The following is a 22,176-nucleotide window of genomic DNA, read 5'->3' as shown; positions in this document are numbered from 1 at the left end:
TCATAGATTTGTTGTTCAATAAGAAACATTGAATTCAAAACTCAAACGGTGTTCATATGGCTTAAATTGCATCAAAATACAAGAAAAAAAAAACATTTTCCATGCTATTTTCATGTGAATTTTTGTGCTAAAATGAAGTTTGGTTCAAGCTCAAAAACCATAGATTTTTTTAAAAAAGATACTTTTTTGGGCTCCAAACAGAGTCCAAATAGGTACTCGAAACATGAATAGAAATTACCATTTTTCTTCAAAGTAACTAGTTTGAACCTCTATAGTGTGAATATAGATCTGTGAATCAGTTTAATGTAAATCAATATAGGGTTTGTTTAAGTAAGAAGAGTTTGAGTTTTGAGTTTTGAGTTTTGCATTTTATGATTTTTAAAGTTCTATTGTGTTTTTGAGTGTTGCGATTGCACTATCCTTTGTTTCGGCAAGGGAACCAGAATGTTGGGTTAGATGCATAACACTCAAGACATGGGATGGACTTGTATTATTTTAGAATCTACAACTCACTTTGACGATAATCTCACATTGTCTTCTCAACATCGCTCTAACTAACCATGTATCCTTCTCTCTAGCCCAAGAAATCAAGAACACAAGACTAGCTTTGAGGTATAGTGAACTCATCAACTCACCAAATGCACAAACAATGAGAGAAGAAGATGGAGAAGAGCTTCACCATGTCAAATCTCTCACTCTCTCACAATCTGACAACCTCACACACAACTCCAAACTCAACTCTCTTACCATGGATAGGAAAGAAAATAAGAAAAGTAAAAAGGAGATATAGAGCTTCACCTTCCCTTAGTCGCTCATTTAACACAACTCTCAATCGCTCTCTCCATCACTCTCAATAATGGAGACAAGATGACATGATAGAAGAAGTGAAAATAAAGCTTCAATAGTTGCACTAACACAACTTTCATAGTATGGATGCACTAAAAGGGTTAATATTGCAAAGGGGACTTCTCAACTATCTAATCAACTCAATGATTTTAATACTAATTTTAGCCAATTGATATCTCATAAGATTCTTTCGTGATTCAGTAAAGGCCACGTTCTTGTTAATCACCTTGCCTAAGAGTTGGGATACTTTTCTGACTACCATTAGTAATTGTGTACTCATAGGTGGTCTTATGAGTATTAATGTTGAGAGCAGTTTTCTCACACTGAGGAGGTAAACAAAAGGAACAATGGAGCATCTGAGAGTTCGAGTGACTTATATTGAAAGGAATGTCAAATGCTAAGTGAAACTCTTGTGAGAGAGCTAAGTCAAGAAGCACGTCACGCAACAAAAGGGATGTAGAGTACTTCTTTTATAACAAGAAGGGACACATAAAAGATAGAAGAGATAAATGAATGCAATTGTGAAAATGGTGATGTTTTGTATGTATCCTATTCGGGCAATGGATTCTTGGTTGCCATGGATAATGGCTATCGTGCATATGTGAATGCCTTGCCTTCAGTGAGCACAGAAGTTAAGAAAAGCTCGGTTAACCTCTGAGCCACTCAAGTTTATAGTCTTTTTTTAACACAACATTGGTATCTTTAGGTAGATCCATGGACTATTTTTAGACTCCAAATTTAAGTGAGTCCATTCACACTAATTGGTATCTTTAGGTAGATCCATGGACTATTTTTAGACCCCGACTGAGTCCATTTACACCGACTGCTTATCCTTTGAGCCTTTGGTCCATATACCCTTCTGCCCTAATGTAGAGTATCTCTTGACTCCTTAACCTTGTCAATGCCTTAGCACGGTGGTCCATTACCTACCATTAGCACTACAGTCAAGCTATCCTATTGACCTATCCACTTAGGACCCTTGTCTTGACATTGCTCCCCCCTTTTGAAAGAGTTTTTGTTCTCTAAAACAAAAGTAGGAAAAATCACTTCTTGAGTACCGTAATGTTCTCCCAAGTAGAATCTTCCTTAGGTCTATCTTTCCACTTGACCAAAACTTGTTTGAACATAATGACATGTACAATGCTCATGAAATTCAAGATATGTTCAAGTCCATGAGGTTGAATCGATGGTTTAGTAATTTCTACTAATGCTCCTTGGTCCACCAAACTATGATCATGACCAAGTTGCCTTTGCAATTGGCTAACATAAAAGACTGGATGGACTCTACTAGAGGAGGGTAGATCTAATTTGTATGCAACTTCACCACCATGTTTAAGGGTTGTAAATGGGCCACACTATCATGGAGATAACTTAGGAATTGGTCCAAACTTCAAACTTCTTAGATGTTTTGGAACACGTAAGTAAACCTTATCACCTTTTTTGAAGGTGACCATATGTTCGTGTTCATCTATATATTTCTTATAGCAGTCTTGAGCTTGCTTAACATTCAAGCATGTTACTTTTAGCATATCAAAACGATCTTGAAGAGATTCCTTGACATGTTGGATTTTCTCATCGGTTAATCCCAACATAACTAGTGATTGAGGTTGAAATCCATACATAAGCATAAATGGACTAAACCCTGTAGTCACGTGCTTAGCACTATTGTAAGAAAACTCTAACATGGGTAAATAATCTTCCCAATCAGATTGGTTTTTGCTTACATATACTCATAGCATATCTTCTAGAACTTGGTTTACCTACTTGGCTTTCCCATCCATTTGAGGGTGATCCATAATATTTAGATTAAGCATTGTATCTAACCTTTTGAATACATCTCTCCAAAAATGGCTATTAAAATTTTGATTTCGATCACTTACAATATTGGCTAGCAATCCATATAGCCGATAAATATTCTCCACAAATAGTCAAGCTAATTCAAAAGTTTTAACAATTGTCTTTATAGGAATGAATCTACACATCTTAGCGAGTCTATCTATTACAATTCAAATGGCATCATGACCATGATTGGTAGTAGAAAGTCCAACTATAAAATCCATAGAGAGACTTTTCCACTTGCCATTAGGAATATCTAAAGAATGTAAAATCCCACCTATCTTTAGGCGCTTGGCTTAGTTCACTTGACACTTTTGGCATTCAATAACATATTTCTCTATATCCTTATGTATTCTAGATCAATAAAAGTATCTACATACATGGGCATGGGTCTTTTGTATCCTAGGATGACCTGCACTAGGACTATCATGACACATAAAGAATTTGGCACTGCTTGTCTAAGTTCCAAGGGTACACATATTTGACCTTATGAAGCAAGTACCCATCATCAATGATAAAATTCTTCCATCAATTGTGCATGATGAGCTTATTAAAAACTCATAATGGCCAAAACACATTTGAAAGGTAGTTTTAGATACATCCTCCATGCATATATGCACTTGGTCATACCCCGATCTCAAGTCAATCTTTGTAAAGTATCGTGCTCCTTTAAGTTGATCAAAAAACTTATCCACTCAAGAAAGTGGATACTTATTTTCTATTGTGATTGTATTTAGACCATAGTAGACTATGTAGATATGCATGGGGTCATTATTTTTCTTCACCAACAATATTGGTGAAGTCCATGGAGAAGAACTAGGTTGAATAAATCCTCGTTGGAGATATTCAATCAGTTGCTTCTCCACTTCGCTAGCTTGACTAGCACTAAGTCAATAAGGCAATTGACTAATTGGTTTACTTCTTGGTAAAACATCAAGACTATGCATAACATTACATTTAGGGGATAAACATGGAGGCAAACCAAGCGGAAACACATCATTGTATTCTTCAAGAAGGTGATGCATCTTATTATGTACATGTGGTAGAGAATTAGAACAAGAGTTTGTAAGAGAATGTTGTAGCAAGGAATTTTATTTTTAAAGAGAGAGGAGAGAGAACATGGGCTTAATTAATATTTGGATTTTAGTTAAAAAAATCCACAATATCATTAATAGAAGACAAATACTCGTGCAAAGAAACAAATGGAGATAATACATAGCAAAAATAGACATATTCTATTTCATTATGTTTGGCCAAATGATGAAGTTCTGTTGCATATATAAAAGGGGGTGGCATAATATTCTCCTCACCCTGTAACTAAGCATGCACACCATTTTCCTCAAATGCAATAGTGGTATGCTAATAACTACATTTTAATGAGCCGCAAAAGCTGTATAACCATTCTTGGCCCAATGCCACATCTGTCCTAGTTATGTTCATAACTTGAAATTTTATTTTCACGGTAACCCTTGCACATTCAATGGAACATCACAGAATTTTGTATCCCACACATCCTTGTCATCCCCATTCATGAGAGAGATGACATAAGTATGAGTTGTAGGTACTTGGGGAAGATGTAGCTCCTTAACCAATGTATAGTTTCATTGCTTTGATGCTAGAGAGAATATATAAATGGTTCAGATGGATGTAAAGGTTGCTTTCTTGCATGGGAACTTACACGAGGATATTTACATGCAATAGCATTAAAGGTTTGTTGTAAAAGGCAATGAGAAATCAGTATATAAGCTACATAAGAGCCCATATGGTTTGAAATAGTCTCCCATTGAATGGTATCATAAGTTTAATGCCTTTATGTGCTCTCACAGGTATACTAGAAGTGAGATCAATTATTTCTTATAAACTAGGAAGGCTTAGAATGGTAGTCTTATGATCTTGATTCTTTATGTGGATTATGTCATAGAAACCAAGAAACCTAGTATCTTCTAGAGACTTCTAGAAGATTTGAGAAAATTTTGAAAGATTCTAAGAAGGTGCTAGTAGATTCTTTGGAAAGTTCTAAAAGGGATGTTTCATCAACACTTGCATCGCAATACTTGTTATCACTTATGTCAATGATTCTTATGCCATCAATGATGTTATTACCTAGAAGCTTCCCCTTACCCTCCTCAATTCTAATATAGATAGGAGTCATGGGCTACAAGCCATTAAATCTTGCTAACACCAATTGTGAGGCTCTTAGAAGGTAAGTCTGCTCTAGTTCTAATTCAAGCCATGTATCTCTAGTTCTTGTCTTGTTTTATCTTATCTTTGATCTAGTCTTATATCAAGGTCTTATCTTTCTTATATCAAGAAATATATTGTTGTATTTCATCCTTTTGTAATAAGAATGTAAATTTTTCTTCTTATGCAAGTTTTTTGCTTGTAAGTTGTGAGGTGACAATCCTTATCATTGCCAAGCTCTTATTGTCCTCATAACAGTTTATAAGACTCCATACTTGATGTTGCCTAGCCATGATAGATATGATGATAGAAAGTGTCATCACTACTTTACAAAATATTCAAGAACTTCACAAGACTAATCCATGATTATAAGTGAAAAAACCCCAAGCTTGCTCTGGGATTAGTCATCCAAGCCCTTCAAAATCAACACCAAGAAATTTGAGAGGTAATTCTACATCAAGAAGGCCTTTTGACATATTGTAGTCACTCTCCTAATTACATGGAGGTTTCAAAGGTCAGTCTACCTAAAAAGTTTAATGTAACAATATAAAGTTTAAAGGATTTTTTATAGTAAGTGTGGTTGCTAATTTGCATGCAACTTGAGCACCACCTTGATGATGGCTTCTCAATTGGAGCTTGTTGGCACACTCCTCTCAAGTACAACCCTCCCTTGATTTGCACCTTACTCCAAAAGGAATCTCCTTTACTTTAAGGAATTTAAAGATTTTATTTGAGAATTCTCAACAGCCTTTCGGAGACCTTGCTAGAGTTAAAATTTAGCAAGACCAAAATAATAAATCTATATTAAGGATCAAGATTGACATCAATTTGTTCATCTCAATTTTGACAAATCACTTGTGATTTGATTTGGCACAATGATTATTTTATTAGAAAATTCTATTGGGGACTTAATAATGATGTGAAAGTTCTTTATTTGATGATATCAAAGGTTCACACATTAAGTGACTTCATTTTGCAAGTAGTAGAATGTGATAATGGACTATTTGAGAGATATCAAGAGGAGCATCATGAGGCTTCATTAGCTTTAGATGCCACGACAATGACAAATTGCCAAGGAAGACAAGGAACCAACATCAAGCATATGCAAATTGATTTGGCCTAATTAAAGTCATTGTTAGCTCAAGAAAAGCAATGATGATACTCTCAAGGATTATGCATGTATTGGAGAGGACATGGACATATTGCTCAACATTGTCCTAACAAGAGGTTGCAAGTATGAAACTCTATTGTGCCTTTGTTTTTGTAAAATGTGGATACCTAGCCAACCACAGTAGGGGCCATGCAGTTGGATGAAAATCAAGAACTTTAGAAGGACCCTCCTTGTTTGCTAAGGCTACTTCAAGTTTTATGTTGTTGGTAAGAGTTTATACATCACATCAACAACTAGATATTAAAGCACTTTTGGACTATGAAGCATCCATAGGTTTCATGGATGAGAAGTTTGCTAGGCAGTATGATATTACAATCATGGAGATATCCAGCCTAGTTCCTATAGAAGTCATAGATAGCTATGCTCTTACTTCATGTGATATCAGATACAAAACTCATCCTATAAAAATAATAAAAATAGCATCAAGAGACTTTGTAATGAACATAGCATTTAATATCATACATCACCTAAGTGGTCTAGCCATCATTGATCTACCTTGGATCAAACTACACAATCCCAATATTAATTGGAGAACTCAAAAAGTTGAGCCAAGGCCAACAAACGTTACTAAAAGAGAGAATGCAAGAACAACTTACATTAGGGGAAAAGATATTTATGAGAGCTGCCACAAGAAAAATCCATGTTTTCTAATATATGCTCTACTAAAAATCCATGTTTTCTAATATATGCTCTACTAGTCGCAAACCAATGGACTAACAAAGGTATGCAAGCTCTCTTGCTCCAATATCATGATTGTCAAGATGTGTTTGAAAAGAAGAAAGTATATATGTTTCTTGAGCACATCGAACTTATGATTGTGCCATCAAGTTGCAAGAGGAAGGTCAACCACCCCCCTCGACCCAATCTATAAGCTATCTCAAGATGAATCGACAGAATCATGAAAATATATTAATGAGAATCTAGTCGAGGGCTTCATAAGACACTCAAAGTCACTAGTAGGAGCTCCAATATTATTTGTTTAAGAATAAGGATGACTCTCTTCGTATGTGTGTTGAATATGGATGACTCAACAAGATAGCCATTAAAGATCTTTATCCACTTCCCTAGATCCTAGAACTCTTGGAGTGACCTAGAAGAGCAAAGATATTCACAAAGATTGATCTTCATGGGGCTTATGATCTTGTTAGAATGAGAGAAGGTGATGAATGGAACAAGGTATGTCCACTTTGAATATGCTGTTATGCCATTTAGTCTCATAAATGCTCCAGTGGACTTTCAACATCTAATGAATGATATCTTCCATGTTCAAGAATAAAAAAGATCACAAGTATCACGTGTTCAGTACTTGATAAACTATTAAGGATCATTCTAAGATCACTATGCCATTCACACAATTAATAGAAAATAGTGAAACTTTGATGTAGAGAAGGATATTCAAACACTTAAATAAGACTTTCCTATGGTCCCCATATTGATACATGTAGATCTATCCAAGCCTTTCTTCATGGAGACTAATGTCAAATTTTGCTCTTGATGCTATCCTTTCCAAAGGTGGTGATAATGGCCAAGTACATCCAATGGCTTTTCATCCTAGAAAAGTATCATAAAGCTAAAATACATTTTGAAATTAATGATAAGGAAATTGTGGCTATTATTGAATCTTCTAGAAGGAGCACCCCACAAAATCATAGTCATTATAGATCATAAAAATCTAGAGTACTTTATGAGTTCTCAAGTCTTAAATTGATGGTAAGCAAGATTAGGTATCTTCCTTTCTAGATTTGGTATTGTCAACATATCAACTTGGCAACCAATAAGGGAAACTAGATGCATTGTCTCAATGCTCTTATCTTGCACCTAAAAAAGGAGATGCAGTTCATGACTAACATGATTTTATTCTCTTGAAACCACAATAATTCCAACTTTTCACAGTAATAAGAAAGGCCTCAAATCTCTAGTCTTCCTTTTGCAACTCAACAAAGACTTTCCAAGGATTGATTTGCCTAGAATATCTAATAAAAAATTCAAGAAGGGTGTATAAGTGTTGAAGGCTTCTAGGAAGTTGAAGGTGTACTCTATTATCAAGGGCTATTGTATATACCACCCAATCACTTCAGTTACATATACTCCAAACAAGGCATAACCTTCCAATTGTAGAACATTTTGGGATTAGTGACTATAATATATGCACATGTGACATGTGCAATAGAGCCAAAGTCCCTTGCCATCAATCTCATGGATTGTTCCACCCCTTTCTATTCTTAATCATTCTTGGTCATCTGTGTCAACGAACTTCATCATGATCTACCTTCCTTTAAGAGGTTAGATTCCATTCTTGTGGTGGTGGTTAATGTATTTACCAAGATGGCACACTTTATCCCCATCTACAAGATAGTTACGAATGAAGGCATAGCCCAACTTTTCCTTAAATATATCTAACATTATCATGGTTTGCCAAATGACATTGTTTTAGATCAAGAGCTACAATATGTGTCAATTTTTTGGAGAAGCCTCCTCAAGCTCCTAGAAGTCCAAACCAAAATCTCTTCGGCCAACCACCCTCAAAGTGATGGACAAAAGGAGAGATTAAATCAAGTCTTGGAATAATATCTACAATGTATAATCAATTACTATCAACATACTTGGGTGGATTTAGTTCCCTTGGTTGAATTCACCCACAATAGTGCTCGCCATACCACTACTAGGCAAACTCCATTCTTTGTCAACTATCAAAGGCACCCTAAAATGGACTTTTATATGAGTCACCTAGTAAATAATCAAATAGTTACGAATATAATTGAACACTTGTCAAATCTCTACAAGGAGTTAAATTCATGTATTCAACAAGCCTAAGAAAGATATAAAGACCATGCTGATTGACAATGGATGCAACATCCAACTTACAACATCAAAGATTGAGTTTGTATTTCATGACATGATTTATGTTCTTCTTGCCCTTCCTAAAAGTTGGATTATCAAAGATTTTGGCTATTCAATATTATCGGAAAAGTGAATCTAATCACTTATTGTCTCAAGTTACCACAATCCATGAGAATTCACCTAGTATTCCATGTCTTAATCTTGGAGTCTTACCATACATCCTCAATAAGAGGGAGGAATTTACAATCACCACCACCTAATTGAGATCAAATGTCACCTAGAATATGGACCTTGATTTGATAATATCTCATGTAAGGCTTGAATACCTTATTCATTGGAGGCTATGATGCTAGTGAGCAAATATAGGAACCACCCTTACCAAGAAACCCCATTGCTCCTCGTGGAACTCAAATAATGTCATGGATAGCAAGAAACCTAGTATCTTCTAAAAACTTCTAGAAGATTCAAAAAAGTTTCAAAAAATTATAAGAAGGTTCTAGAAGATTTTTTTACAAGCTTCTAGAAAATTGCTTGCACCAATGTTTACATCAATATTACTTATGCCATCACTTATGTCAATGATACTTATGTAATAAATCATATCGTCATCTAGAAGCTTTCCCTTAACGTCCTTAACTCTAATATAAATAGGGGTCTTGGGCTACAAGCCCTTCAGTCTTACCAATACGAGTTGCTTCTCTTGTATTGAGGCCTTGACTTGTATTGTATTTCATCCTTTTGTAATAAGAAAATAACTTCTTCTTCTTCTTCTTCTTCACGTTATTCTCTTATAAGTTGTGAGGTGACCATCCTTGTTCTTACCAAGTTCTTATTGCCCTCATAATAAATAACATGTTGATTATTGGGAAGTTAGTCATGGATGTGAATGCTTTAAATTTAAAACATTTGCATATAATCTTTTATATGCAAGACTTGGGGAATACTGGTCATATCCTCAGCATGTGTATTATGTAAGATTGAGACAAAACAATACTCTATGTTGAAGGGAGTGAGCATGGAGTAGAAGCACATGAGCAGAAGCAAGAGCTATGGAGAGAGAGAGAGAGAGAGAGAGAGAGAGAGAGATGTGGGAACTCCAATAGTCACAATGTGTGACCAACCTTCACTTTATTCAAATTTCACTAAAAGAATAAAGAATAAAGTGACAGTGATGGGTGCCCACTATTTGCAGGGTACAGGTATGCGGGTACAGTCTCAGTGTAGTAATCCACGAGTGGAAAGCCCCACTACTCTTGTATCTTGCCCACCATAACATATGCACAAAAGTGTTGTACTCTTCAGGTATCTCATGATACCCTTGACGGCATCCCCATGTCATCTACCAGGTGTAGCCATATAGCATGCCACAACTCTGACTACAGATGCTATGGTAGGATGAGTGGCTATCATACAACAAATTTCCCATGGCTAATGCATAAGGGATCTTGGCCATCTTAGCCTTCTACTTGTTGAGATATCGAGCTCCACTCGTGATATGCCAGGGTGACCATTTTGCATTTATGTCACCGACTTGTCAGTTGTAGATGCGGTTGGTACACCGCCCATGAATAATAGCTAGATGACAGCTATCCTTATCTACTCTAGTTCGTGGCTCAGTTAGTATGCCACCTTAGCTAGTTGAGTTTGGTTCGAGACCCATATATAGGGTTCTTCTATTTCTTTGTACTTGAGTTCTTTTGGCTTACACAACAAAGAAGAGGAAAACTGTTTTCAGCCTCCACCCTTGTGTGTATTCTCCCATTGTGCAAGCAAGAAAGCTACAAGTGAGACTCCTTCCTTCTCTCCCACAATCTTGACACTACTCATTAGCAATTATCCTAACTAACCTTCACATGAGAAGGTAGAGGATAGCCACTAGGCTTACCATCCTGCATATGAAACCACTCAAGGACTTTCTGGATATACTTCTTCTATTGATAGATAAAGGAGTCTCTTAGAGCGATCACCTGATGTGATGTGCATCCCAAGAATGTGCAAGTCTTGTCCCATGTCCTTCATCTCAAAGCTCTTCTTGAGCAAAGTTTTCAAGGCATCCATCTCATCATGATTGCTCCCCAATAAGCATATCATCCACATAGAGTATCAAAATGATAAGGTTTCCATCACAAGCCATCTTTGTGTATAAACACGGATCCATAGCACTATAGCTATATTCTTATGAATGCATAAAAGCATCAAACTTGTGGTACCATTTCCTAGGTTCTTTCTTAAGACCATAAATGCTCTTTCTCAACTTGCACACTAGGTGTTCCTTGCCTTTTTCTTCAAAGCCCTTAGGCTACTACATATAGATCTCATCATGCAATTCCCCATGTAAAAAAGTCGTCTTTATATCCATCTAATAAAGGTCCAAATGTAGCTTTGAGCAACCAATGCTAGCACTAAGCATGGGGTTGCCATTTTGACCACCACAGGAGAAAAGACTTTATCGAAGTCAATACCATATTCATACTTGAAACCCTTAGCTACCAATCTAGCCTTATAAAGTGGGCTTGGAGTATCTAGGGATACTTTTCAGCTTGTATACCCACTTACATGGCAATGCCTTCTTGCCACTAGGTAAAGGAACCAAATGCACACATGGTTGGTCTATAATGAGTCAAAATATGACTACATAGCCTTGTCCCATGAGTGACTATCATCTCAATGTATGGCCTCATCATAAGAGAGAAGCTCACCTGCATCTGTTACCATAACATAATCCATGAAGGGCGTAAAGCACTCAGGTGGATATCTAGCTCTAGTAGAGCATCTCATAAAACAAGTTGATCATACACAATAGGCGGGGATTGGGCAACTAGAGTATCAATTGCTACTATAGATTGTCTAATTGGCTATATGGGAGTAGTCTACTCCTCCTGAAAGATTATCTTGCATATCTCAACCATCTTCTTAGGCTGCTTATGCATCTTTTCCTCATGAAAAATGACATTATGGCTACGGTGGATAACCTTGTGGGCTAATGGATCCCATAGGTGATAGCCCATCTCATCTATATTCCCATAACCAAGAAAGATGTATTTCAAAAACTTAGGATCTAGCTTATTGCAATTGTCCTTGGGAACATGGAAAAATGCCTTACAACCAAAGATACACAAATGAGCATATGATGGAGTTTTTTTAGTCCATATCTCCTCTGCAATCTGGCAATCAATAGCAGTGTAAGGGGACCTATTAAAATCAAGTGTACAACAATAGTAACTACCTTAGTCCAAAAGTGTTGGGGTAAGCCTTCCTAGCTAAGCATTGTCAAGATTGTGGGAGAGAAGGAAGGAATCTCACTTGTAGCTTTCTCACTTACACAATGGGGGAATACACACAAAAGTGGAGGTTGAAAACAATTTTTTTCTTCTTAGTTGTGAAAGCAAAAAAGAACACTAGTACAGAGAAATAAAAGAACCCTATATATGGGTCTCAAACCAAACTCAACTAACTAAAGTGGCATACTAACTGAGCCATGAACTAGAGTAGATAAGGATAGTTGTCATCTAGCTATTATTCATGGGCGGTGTACCAACCGCATCTGCAGCTAACAAATCAGTGACATAAATGCACAACGGTCACCCTGGCATATCACGAGTGGAGCTCGATATCTCAACACTCCCCCTCAAGCTCAATCCCAATTCCTACACACCAAGCAGGTCTCTGAACTTGCGCAGCTTCTCTGTGCCCAATGCCTTCGTAAATATGTCAGCTACCTGATCCTCTGTGCTAACATAAACTAGATCAATAAGACCTAGTAAAACCCTCTCCCGCACATAGTGATAATGCACCTCAATGTGCTTTGTTCTAGCATGATAGACTGGGTTATTTGCCAAGTGTATACTACTCATGTTGTCACAATAAATGACAACTGGCCCATCTGTAGGCTGATGCATATCATAAAGTAGCTTATGCAACCAGGCTATCTCACATGCAGCCATTGCTGCACTCCTGTACTCAGCCTCTGTGCTCGACAAGGCAACTGTAGGCTGTTTCTTGCTACTCCAAGTGATTGCAGCACTCCCAAAAGATAACACATATCCACTGGTAGATCGTCTATCAAAAATACTACCAGCCCAATCAGCATCAGTGTATCCATGCAACTGTATCTGAACCTCAGTCTCATAAAATAGTCCATATTGCAATGTGGACTTCACATACCTGAGTATGCGTCTAGCCGCATCCAAATACGATTTCCTTGGAGCCTGCATAAACTGACTTACCAATCCAATAACATAGCTCAAATATGACTTGATAATAGTCATATAAATCAAACTTCCTACTATGCGTCTGTACATAGTAGGGTCTTCCAGAAGCTCACCTGCATCTGCGCTCAGCTTCACATTCTGCTCCAAAGGAATTGAAATAGGCTTACAACCTGTCATCCCATATTTGGACAGCATGTCCAATCCATACTGCCTCTGCAAGAGCTGTATCCTACTTGGTGATCTAATCACCTCAATGCCCAAGAAATAACACAGCTCTCCCAAATCCTTCATCTCAAACTTCTGCTTCAATAGCATTTTCACATGAAGGATATCTTCATCACTATCACCTGTCATAATCAAATTATCAACATAAATGACAAGTAGCATAATACGTTTCTCTGTTTTTCTCACATAAAGTGCAAAATTTGCCTTGGAAATCTGAAAGCCAATAGTGACAAGATACTGTCCTATCTTGTCAGACCATGCTCTAGGTGCTTGCTTCAAGCCATACAAGTCTTTCTTCAACCTACAAACAAACTCAGGATGAATAGCATGCACATAACCTGGTGGCTACTCCATATAGACCTCTTCTTGCAAATCACCATGCAAGAAGGCATTCTTTACATCCATCTGATGTAAAGACCATCCCTTTGATGTAGCCAGAGCAATGATTGCTCTTACGGTTGCCATCCTTGCAACCGGATTGAATGTTTCTTCATAATCAATGCCATATGTTTGTGCATACCCCTTGACTACTAATCTTGCCTTATATCTGTTCATAGAACCATCTGCATTGTGCTTCACCTTATAAACCCACTTACAACCAATTGCATTATTATCTTTATGCAAAGGTACCAATTCCCATGTAGCATTTGCTTCCAAGGCATCCATTTCTTCATTCATGGCTTTCTCCCATTTTTCTTTTCCCATAGCTTGCTCAAAAGAAGTGGGTTCTAGTTCCTGTATCACTTTGACCATATAGGCATAGTGAATGGCTGTAAATCCATCATATTTCAGCCTATCCACAGGATACCTAGCTCTGGTGGACCTGTGCAAAGTAGGTTCACTCCCAGGTGCTCTCAAAACGTCCCTGGTCTTTCTTACTCCAGGTGTAACAATAGAAGGAATACCCAACTCATCATCAATGCTCTGTTCTGAGCCACTGGATTCACCATCCACATAAGAGTGACCTGCATTCACATCAAACATGGGCTGATCTACCTTCTCTTTTCCTTTTCATGAAACTTGCATACCACTATCTGCATTGCTTTGAAGAGATTCTCCTGATCTCAATCTGCCTGTCCATGGCGAAGAATGTGAACCACTGCTAGAGGACACTCCAGGTCCACTAATATTTTGTGACTGTTGCTGTGAATTCTGTGCAGCATTACCATTTTGTGCATCCACATCATCAATCACATTTACTGGTTTATACCAGCTACTCATCTCATCAAAAACAACATCTCTACTCACTGTAAACTTACGCGTAGAAGGGTTATAGCATCTATATTATTTCTGCAGAGAGTACCTAATAAAGATGCACTTCTCAGCTTTTGGATCCAACTTGGATCTCAACTCATCTGGCACATGAACATAGGTAATGCAACCAAAAATTTTCAAATGAGAAATATCTAGTTTCCTACCAGTATACCTCTCCTCTAGAGTCATCCCATGTATTGCTGCAGTGGGAGTCCTGTTCATTATGTAGACTACTATAGCAGCTACTTCAGCCCAGTAAAAATCTGTTGGCAAGTCTTTTTCATTGAGCATGGCACAAGATACCTCTCCAATATGCCTGTTTTTCCTTTCTGCAATTCCATTTTGTTGTGGGATATGACTGCATGAATATTGCTGCTTTATGCCATGCTCCTACAGGAACCTTGCAAACTCATTTGAGAGGTACTCTACCCCTCCATCTAACCTTAGGCATTTTATTTGCAGACATATTTCTTTTTCAACCATAGCTTTAAGAGTTTTGAAATGCCCAAACATTTCACTTTTTTTTTTCATAAAATACACCCAAACTTTTCTACTATAGTCATCAATAAAAGTGACAAAATAATGACAGCATCCAATAGATGCAACTTTAGTAGTCCACACATCAGAGTGGATTAATTCCAATGGCTTCTTACTCTCTTGAACATGTCTAGGAAATGGTTTCCTTACCTGTTTTTCGAATTGACAGGCTTCACATACCTTATGCATTTCTGCAACCTTGAATTTAGGCAATCCTGCAACAATATTTTGTGTCTGCATTGATTTAAGTCGCTGTACATTAACATGACCAATGTGTTTATGCCAGATATCAATATCTGCAACTACATCGGTCCCATGTGCAAACATTGCTGCACTCAATTCAGGCATGTCTGCATCCAACGTAAACATTCTGCCATTCTTCTTTCCTTTTGCTATCAAGCGACCTTTATTTTTCATATCCTCAACAAAGCATCCATGAGGATTAAATCTGACCTAAAAGCCCTGCTCAACCATTTGACCAGCAGAAACTAGATTCTTGGTGATATTCGGGACATGAAATACATCCGACATGTATTTCTTTTTTCCATCCTGCATAGACAAATGAATTTTTCCAATCTCCACAATAGGATGTGCAGTATCACCACCAATCTCCACAAATCCTGGTTTTTCCATTTTCCTTGCATCCTGCATCCATTCTGCATGACCTATCATGTGGTTTGATGCACCTGAGTCAACATACCACACATCGTTGCTTTCTTCTACACGTGTCACAGAATTGGTTATGTGCTGCACCATAAACAAATGCTCATTTCTGTCATCAGCCTATCTACTAGAAGATACATAATTCCCTTGTTGCAATTTTCCATTCATGATGTCATTCTGCTTTTTATAGCAGTCTTTAGCCATATGACCCATTTTACCACAGTAGTAGCATTCAACATTGCTGTTTGCATTTTGGTCTCTTTGCCATCCACCATGACCTCTTTGGCTCCCCTTGCCTCTAGAGCTACCACATCCTCCTCCATAGGACTGGTTTTCGTGAGTTTGCTGCATATTCTGATTTCTACCACGGCCTCCAGATCGGCCTCCTCTACCTCTGCCTCTACCTCTTCTAGCATTTGAGTAGAAGACAATTTCTTTTGAAGTTCCTCCTCAAGAAGATGCACCACCATTTCTCTGCTCCTCAGTAATTAGAAGAGCAATCAACTTCTCAAAATCAGGAAATCTTTCACGAACGGAAATGGATGTTTGGAACTGTGCATAATCCTTTCCTAGACCATTCAAGGTCACGGAAACTAAATCATCATCTTCCACTGGTGACCCAATGGAAGCAAGTGCATCTGCAATCATCTTCACCTTCATGTGGTAGTCATTGATGCTCATACTTTCTCTTTGCACATTGTGCAACTCTTGCTTGAGCTGCATTTTCCTGGCTTGTGTATTTGTGCTATAAATTTTTGACAAAGTATCCCATGCCTCCTTTGGCGTACTTGCATCCTAAATATGCACAATCATAGAGTCTCAAATACTGATAGACAGCCAGTACATAACTTTTCTGGCTCTCTCATGCCATCCTTTAAATGCCTGCATTTGCTATTGATTGGGAACATCAGGAAGAATTGGTTCTTCTTCATTTCCTGCAAACAAATTCCCAATATCCTTTTCCCATAAGGAAATTTGTCATTCTAAACTTCCATGCTTGGAAGTTGTTCTTGTCAAGCTTTTCAGTGACAATCTGTGAAAGAGAATCAGACGCCATTACAGAACACTGCAAAAAATTCTGTCACTGCAAGAAACACAGCTTTAGCCTCATAAGGGAAAATCTGCAAAACTGACGAAAGTGGTATTTGACCACACAGTCACTTCCTAGTGATGATTTTGCATCAACAGGCAACAAGGATGATTCTGTAACTCCGAATGTCTTTGCACACAGACATACGATGCAATTTCTACGGTAACTTTTCACCGACCTATAGAACAATGGTCGCACAATAAAAAATAGGGCCTTTTTCTGAGTGCGTGCGGAAAACTTCCGCCTCCAAAACAGGCCCCGAAATGGCCTCGAATAAAAAAAACAGGGCAACTAAGGGCTAAAGCCCAGTCCCGCAACATATACTGCCCTCTTGCTACACCGCGAAGGGCGTCTCAATCTGAGACAATGCACTCTTGCACTTTTCGGCTGTGCTTCCTGCAGAGACTTGCTCCCAAACTCGAAAAATGGAAGCAACACTGGTCCTCTTACCAGAACACCACGAACTTGGTTTGCTTTCTTGAGCTCCTTACCACGAACCAGGCTCTGATACCATGTCAAGATTGTGGGAGAGAAGGAAGGAGTCTCACTTGTAGCTTTCTCACTTACACAATGGGGGAATACACACAAAGGAGGAGGCTGAAAACAATTTTTTTCTTCTTAGTTGTGTAAGCCAAAAAGAACACTAGTACAGAGAAATAGAAGAACCCTATATATGGGTCTCAAACCAAACTCAACTAACTAAGGTGGCATACTAATTGAGCCATGAAATAGAGTAGATAAGGATAGTTGTTATCTAGCTATTATTCATGGGCGGTGTACCAACCGCATCTGCAGCTAACAAGTCCGTGACATAAATGCACAACGGTCACCCTGGCATATCACGAGTGGAGCTCGATATCTCAACAAGCATACTGCAAACTCTTTCTTGAATCATCCTATTCATGCGTTCGACAATACCATTCTGCGGAAGGATGTAGGGGATGGTCAATTGATGCTTAATACCCCACTCATCATAAAAAATTTCAAAAGATTTTGAGACATACTCACCCCCATTATTAGATCTTAGGCATTTCAACCTATACTCAGACTGGTTCTCAACAAGAGCAAGCCAATGCTGAAAGGTAGATAAGATATCTAATTCCTACTTAGTAGGGTAAGTTCAAACCTTATGTGAGTAATCATCAATGAATGTGACAAAGTACTTCTCACCACCTAGCGACTCACAAGGCATAGGACCAGATACATCCGAATGGACAAGAGCCAAAGGCTCACCCATGCGCCTCATGCTAGACTTTTTATGTGTATTATGTGTTTATCTACCATATAAACAATGATCACAAGACTCAAAACACATATTCTAGGGGCGAAAGAGATATTGCAAATTGGTAAGCATTTTCATTCCTTTCAAAGACATGTGTCCAAGGTGACAATGCCAAAGAGATATATGTAGAGTTGGAGCCATAGCCAAAACATGGTCAACTAACTCAGATACAAGCAAAGGGTAGAGGATGCTAGACTTAGCACCACATACAATAACAAGATTCTCACATATAATCTTCCATGAGGAATCACCAAAAGAGTCAAGCTAATTTGTATCATCCAATGTGCCAATAGAGATAAGGCTCTTTGTAAGAGCTGGTACATGACGTACATCATGAAGAGTGAATATGCTGCTTGCTTGAGCCAAAACACAATTGGATATCACCAATACTAGGGATCTTTGATACCAGGTTATTATCTAAATGGACAAATCTAGTCATACTGTGATAGGAGTGAAACCACTCTCTATGAGAGGTCACATGAAAGGAAGCCCTTGAATCTATCAACCAACACTGAGTATATCCTGACAAAGCATCAATTAGCTATGAAGCATCCAAAGAAGAAGCTGCTAAAATAAGATAATCAAATATATAAAGTTGCACCACATTAATCTCCTCAATCTTGGCATTAGACTTGTTAGGCACAATGTTGCAATCATCATTCTTGTCCTACAATTTACCCTTTCCATTTTCCTTACACTTGTTTTCACCCATTTTATAGAACTATGGCCAAATATGACCTATTTTCCCATAATAATGACAAGTAAGACTAGGGACTTACGGCTAGGAGACTTACTACAAGACTGTCCAGGTGTCCTAGATTGAGACCTATTAGACTTTCTCTACTACAACCATTTTCATCCTACCGGCCTCTCACAATCAATGCATGGGATGTACAGAAGCATCCAGATTCTTTCTCTTCACCTCTTTTGTCAAGAGGGCACTCTCAATATCCTACAATTTCAACCCATCATTAGTAGAGAGAGTTGTATGAAAAGTATCCCACGACTCAGGTAGAGTATTAAGTAGAAATAAAGGATGCAAAGTATCCTTGAACTCAATCTCTTACGAAGCTAAATGACTGATGATGGAGTGAAACTCATTCAAGTGTGCAAATATTGAAGTCCCTTCCTTCATGTGAAGGTTCATCTACTGTTTCAATTAATGCATTTGAGATGTATGACTCTGCTTATCATGAAGATTCTTAATATGTGTCCAAAGCTCATATGTGCTCTAATTTCCAATTACAACATTGTAGTGAACTTGCTTAAAGAGTGATAAAATGATTGTGGACTTGCATTTAGTTCATTTGAATCCTCAACCACAATGTTTTTGGGTTTTATGGAACCCCCATTTTTGAGTGGTCTAACTTGCAATTTTTGTACTAAAACCTACCATATGTGGGTCTTCCAATAGCTATAATTGGTCCCATCTAGTTTCTCAATATTGAAGATAGCACTATCGTAAGAAGCACTAGCCATAATGAGACCAATAAAGTACATAGAATGGAAAGATGGTTGCTATAATACCCTGTAAATTAGCCCCAAAACCATTGCTAAATCAAGCAAGAGACACAAGATACTACCAAAGTAATGAGCTATCCATAAGGTGTAAGCAAAGTAATGAGCTATCCATAACGTGTAAGCAAAGTAATGAGCTATCCATAAAGTAATGAGCCCCAAAACCACTGCTCAATCAAGCAAGAGACAGGAGATATTACCAAAGTAATGAGCTATCCATAACGTGTAAGCAAAATACTGTCAAGTCCATGTGACTGCTCTCAAATAGATTGCAGAAAATTGAAATGAGAGGTTGTTGTAACAAATTGCAACAATATGCCAACAACCACAACTATAAGCAACCAAGAGGGAAGAAGCCAAGAACAATTGGCATTAAAGATTGTCACAATTGTAGTGTGTTAGAAACCTTGTATGCAATAGACATAGAGGTCATACACAGGGTAGGTCTCAAGGGTAAATGAAGAGAATTGCTAGATGCGTAACCCACTAAGAAAAGCTCAATACATAACCCAGAAGCATATAAATACCACTAACAAGACCCTACAAACATAAGTACCATGTCCAAGTCAAGGGATCAAATTAGCCCATGATAGGATAATTGCATCCAATAAATACCAAGAGAGCATGTACATGTCACAATGAATCCCACTGTCTCACTGTAATACCAAGAGAGAGAGAGAGAGAGAGTTAGATAGGTTGTTGTAGGGCAGCAAGGAGGCAAGGAGAGCTTCGATTAGTGCGACGATCAGACATATTCGTGGGCTATAGGTAAATTGGTTGGATTGATAACTTATTGTTGTTTGATCATGGATCTTATCAAAGGCTAAGAGGGAACATAGCGAGGATCGCATCAGATTTTTGCCAAGTTTGTGCCCATTTTCACTGTTGTGGTTGGGACCGTACCGTCTGACTACTCCTCCAAAGTCATCCAATTTTGATAATCGAATGCAATCGGATCATCCAATTGAATAAACTTTGACCAAACTTTGACCAATCTAGAATTGAATAGCCCAAAAATCAAACATCCTTGACTATTTGATTTGGATGAATCAGACTTGGATAGTCCAGAATCAGACAACTCCTAGAATCAATGAGTAGGTACACCCCCCAGTCAGCGGGGCAAAGTGTTCCTACCACTACCAAAACTTGACACAAGTAGGTGTGAGTTCACAAAGATACAGATCCAAAACTAAGACTCAGCTCATAAGCATACAGTGAACCAAGACATATAATGTATCATCCCGAAGGGTAAGAAATCCCAAGGTCTCAAGTGTGTGTAACTGCTCAATGCATAAAAGTACCGCCTGTTCAATGTCTGATAAGCATTCAAGAATGCTCCCACTGGCACAAAGGCCGTATGTATGAGCTCAAGAGCTCAAGCCAAGGCAAGACACAGTGCCAATGACATAAGTCCAAGACAATACATCAATAGTACATCCCGAACATGTAGGCGGTAGAGCATCCGTATGTAGCACCCATAAGCATGTAAGACATCAAATACATCCCAATCCAAACTCTAACAAGTCAAGTAACATCCAAGACTACTCCAGATAATCCAAAATTCTTCCAAGATAGAGCTTCAATGAGCACTCAAGCTCAACGTATGCATAGGGTAATCAACCATGACATGAGCATCAAGCCGTAGGCAACAGGTATGCATAAACCCAAGGAGCATCACTGTCAAAGCATATACCACTGTCAAGCACGAACCATGTCAATGAGTGCGTAATGTCAAAGCTCTTCCAAAAGCATCCGAAATGACCAAGCTCGAAGTCGTATCCCAAAGATCAATACTTCATGGCATATATCGAAGACATAGGCCGGAACCAATAGGCATAACCCAAAGCATGCAAAATAGCTTCAACACTTTTATTACAGCATGAAATGGCTGTCAAAAGCTGAGAAATTTCAGTTCCAAATCAGTGCCAAATGGTTGCCAAACAATAGGCATACATTCCCTTAACATGTAGGCATCATACGGTACCAACCGAGCATCAAATGACAATGTCGGGCAAGCATAAGCATAAAATGTTAATGTAGCACTGGTATAAACTGTTTGTGGACTGTTATGATAGTCCCAAAATAGTGATAAATCAGCCTAGAAGCAATGTCAATGCTCAGCATTCAATACCAAGCATCAAAGCATGTGCAAATGCCTCAAATGAAGCCTATGGAAGTGCCCAATGGCCTGGAGCTTGAGGAGGACCGGTGTGAAGCAGATGTAGATCAGCCTGGAAACATGCGCAAATAGTGTGCTGCTGTCCTGGGGGGCCTATAGCCCACGTGGCACAACTAGGGTGGAGTAGGGACTCAAGTAGGTGCCCAAGGGGGCACACACCAAGCCTCGAGGGTTCTTGAGCAGGGGCAATGAAGATATGAAGCAATGGAGCTTCAATGGTGGCTGCCCCAAACTGTTCACAACCTATGTGACCAGAGAACTAAAGTAAACCCTAAAGAAAATAATCAAATACCTCTGATGTAATGCCCTGAAGGTGCCCAACAATGCCGGGAAGTTACTCGA

Source organism: Lygodium microphyllum, chromosome 6 (assembly GCF_053477565.2).
Source record: "Lygodium microphyllum isolate KBCC chromosome 6, Lygodium_microphyllum_v1.1.10, whole genome shotgun sequence".
NCBI classification, from domain to species: Eukaryota; Viridiplantae; Streptophyta; class Polypodiopsida; order Schizaeales; family Lygodiaceae; genus Lygodium; species Lygodium microphyllum.
This window is presented reverse-complemented; position numbering follows the sequence as displayed.